Raw genomic sequence first — 3,934 nt, forward strand, 5'->3', positions numbered from 1 at the left:
AATTTTGGCAATAATTCCCACCTGGAAGCCGCCGGCAGAGGCTGAGCAGGGCCGGGCTGCAATTCCCAACTCCGGGAATTTTCCAGCCTTCGGAATTCCCCGGAAAACCCCGATTTTTTTGGGAATATCCCTAAAACCCCGTGAAAATTCCCAAAATTCCCTGGAAAACCGACCCCGACCATTCCTTTCCTTCTTCTCTCCCCAGGAGCTCCCGGATTTGCTGCCCCAGGAGGTCCCGGCTCTCCTTTCCCACGAGAATTCCCGGAATTTTGGGGGGAAATTTCCCGGAATTTTGGGCTTTTCCCGCTTTTTTTTGGGAATTTGCCGCCGGGAAGGGGGAAAATCCCATAAATCCGAGGGTTTTGCCCAGCTTTTGGGGTGGATTTTAGGGAATTGGGGGTGGGAATTCCCGGAAATTCCGATTCCCATCCCAAAAGCTGAAAATTTGGGATTTTTTCCTCCTTTTTCCAGGTTTTTTGGGGGCTTTTCCTGCTGATTTGGGGGGATTTTGGGGGTTTTTTAAAGGAATTCCTGAGGGGGTTTTTGGGGGGTGGAAAAAGGTGGGAAAAATGGGAAAAGGGCGGAAAAAATGGGAAAAGGGCGGGGAAAACAGGGAAAATAGCGGGAAAAACACGGAAAATAGTGGGAAAACTTGGGAAAAAGGTGGGGAAAAAGAGGGAAAAACGGGAAAAAGGCGGGGAAAATGGGGTTAAAAAAGGCAGGAAAAACGGGGGAAAAAGGCGGGAAAAATGGGGAAAAGGCGGGGATAATGGCGGGAAAAATGGGGAAAAGGCGGGAAAAACGTGGAAAAAAGGTGGGAAAAACATGGAAAATGGCAGGAAAAATGGGAAAAAGGCGGGAAAAACGGGAAAAAGGCAGGAAAAACAGGGGGAAAAGGCGGAAAAACAGGGAAAAAAGGTGGGGAAAATGGGAAAAAGGCGGGGAAAACAGGGAAAATAGGCAGGAAAAACAGGGAAAAGAGCTGGAGAACTTGGGAAAAAGGTGGGAAAAACAGGAAAAAGGCAGGAAAAATGGGAAAAAGGCGGGGAAAATGGGGAAAAGGTGGGAAAAACGTGGAAGAAAAGGCGGGAAAAACAGGAAAAAGGCGGGAAAAACAGGGAAAAGAGCAGGAAAACTTGGGAAAAAGGGCGGGAAAAACAGGGGAAAAGGCGGGAGAAACGTGGAAGAAAAGGCGGGAAAAGTGGGAAAAAGGCGGGGAAAACGGGGAAAAGGCGGGAAAAAAGGCAGGAAAAAGGTGGGAAAAATGGGGAAAAATGGCGGGAAAAATGTGAAAGAAAGGTGAGAAAAACCAGGGGAAAAGGTGGGAAAAATGGGGAAAACGTGGGGAAAACGGGAAAAGGACAGGAAAACCTGGGAGAATGGCGGGAAAATGGCGGGAAAAACAGGGAAAAGGCGGGGAAACTTGGGAAAAAGGTGGGAAAAACAGGGGAAAAGGCGGGAGAAACGTGGAAGAAAAGGCGGGAAAAATGGGGAAAAGGCGGGGAAAATAAGCGGGGAAAAAAGGCGGGAAAAACAGGGAAAAAAGGTGGGAAAAGCGGGAAAAAAGGTGGGAAAAAGGCAGGGAAAGCAGGGAAAAAGGCGGGAAAAACGGGGTTAAAAAAGGCGGGAAAAATGGGAAAAAGGTGGGGAAAATGGGGAAAAAAGCGGGAAAAACACAAAGTCTGGGAAAACGGATAAAGGGGAAAAAGGCGGGAAAAACGTGGAAGAAAAGGCGGGAAAAATGGGAAAATGGCGGGGAAAACAGGGAAAATGAGCAGGAAAAACAGGGAAAAGAGCAGGAAAACTTGGGAAAATGGCGGGGAAAATGGGGGGAAAAAGCGGGAAAAACGTGGAAAATAGGCGGGAAAAACAGGGAAAAGACCAGGAAAACTTGGGAAAAAGGTGGGAAAAACAGAGGAAAAAGGCGGGAAAAATGGGAAAAAGGCGGGGAAAACAGGGAAAAAGCGGGAAAAACGGGAAAAAGGCGGGAAAAATGGGAAAAGGGCGAGAAAAACGGGAAAAAAAGGTGGGAAAAAGGCAGGGAAAGCAGGGAAAAAGGCGGGAAAAAGGCGGGAAAAACATGGAAAATGGCGGGAAAAAGGCGGGAAAAATAGGGGAAAAAGGCGGGAAAAACGTGGAAGAAAAGGCGGGAAAAATGGGGAAGAAAAGGCGGGAAAAATGGGGAAGAGCCGGGGAAAACGGGAAAATAGGCAGGAAAACCAGGGAAAAAGGAGGGAAAAACAGAGGAAAAAGGCGGGAAAAATGGGAAAAAGGCGGGGAAAACAGGGAAAAAGCGGGAAAAACGGGAAAAAGGCGGGAAAAACAGGGAAAAAGGTGGGAAAAATGGGAAAAGGGCGAGAAAAACGGGAAAAAAAGGTGGGAAAAAGGCAGGGAAAGCAGGGAAAAAGGCGGGAAAAACAGGAAAAACATGGAAAATGGCGGGAAAAACGTGGAAGAAAAGGCGGGAAAAATGGGAAAAAGGCGGGAAAATCTGGGAACGTGGGAATTCCCGAGGGTTTCCCTTTGGGGCTGAGGGCTCCCGGCTCGGCGCAGGATCGGAGGAGGACGACGAGGAGGCGCGGAAGCGGCGCGAGAAGCAGCGGCGCAGGGACCGCATGCGCGACCGCGCCATGGACAGGTGAGCTCGGGAATTCCGGGGATTCCAGGGAATTTTTTTGGGAATTTTGGCGAAATTATGGGGTGGTTTTTATTCTCCTGGGAATTTCGGGCAGTTTCGGGGAATTCCTCGGGTGGTTCTGGGGGAAGATCCGGCAGCTTTTCCCGGAATCCCCGTTTTTCCAGGATCCGGTTCGCCTGCTCCGTGTGCATTCCCAGCATTCCCATTTTTCCCGTTATTCCCGGAATTTTTCCGTGTTTTCCAGGATCCAGTTCGCCTGCTCCGTGTGCATTCCCAGCATTCCCATTTTTCCCGGAATTCCCGGAATTTTTCCGTGTTTTCCAGGATCCAGTTCGCCTGCTCCGTGTGCATTCCCAGCATTCCCATTTTCCTGGAATTCCTATTGATTTTTCCTGGAATTTTTCCGTGTTTTCCAGGATCCAGTTCGCCTGCTCCGTGTGCATTCCCAGCATTCCCATTTTTCCCGGAATTCCCGGAATTTTTCCCTGTTTTCCAGGATCCTGTTCGCCTGCTCCGTGTGCATTCCCAGCATTCCCATTTTTCCCAGAATTCCCGGAATTTTTCCGTGTTTTCCAGGATCCAGTTCACCTGCTCCGTGTGCATTCCCAGCATTCCCATTTTTCCCGTTATTCCCATTGATTTTTCCCGGAATTCCCGGAATTTTTCCGTGTTTTCCAGGATCCAGTTCGCCTGCTCCGTGTGCATTCCCAGCATTCCCATTTTTCCCGGAATTCCCATTGATTTTTCCCGTTATTCCCGTTTTTCCAGGATCCAGTTCGCCTGCTCCGTGTGCATTCCCAGCATTCCCATTTTTCCCGGAATTCCCGGAATTTTTCCCGTTTTTCCAGGATCCAGTTCGCCTGCTCCGTGTGCATTCCCAGCATTCCCATTTTTCCCGGAATTCCCGGAATTTTTCTGGTTGTTTTCCAGGATCCAGTTCGCCTGCTCCGTGTGCATTCCCAGCATTCCCATTTTTCCCGGAATTCCCGGAATTTTTCCGTGTTTTCCAGGATCCAGTTCGCCTGCTCCGTGCGCATTCCCAGCATTCCCATTTTTCCCAGAATTCCCGGAATTTTTCCGGTTGTTTTCCAGGATCCAGTTCGCCTGCTCCGTGTGCATTCCCAGCATTCCCATTTTCCTGGAATTCCTATTGATTTTTCCCGGAATTTTTCCCGTTTTCCAGGATCCAGTTCGCCTGCTCCGTGTGCATTCCCAGCATTCCCATTTTTCCCGTTATTCCCATTTTTCCCGGAATTCCCGGAATTTTTCCATGTTTTCCAGGATCCAGTTCGCCTG

This window comes from Motacilla alba, unplaced genomic scaffold (genome assembly GCF_015832195.1).
Source record: "Motacilla alba alba isolate MOTALB_02 unplaced genomic scaffold, Motacilla_alba_V1.0_pri HiC_scaffold_34, whole genome shotgun sequence".
NCBI lineage: Eukaryota > Metazoa > Chordata > Aves > Passeriformes > Motacillidae > Motacilla > Motacilla alba.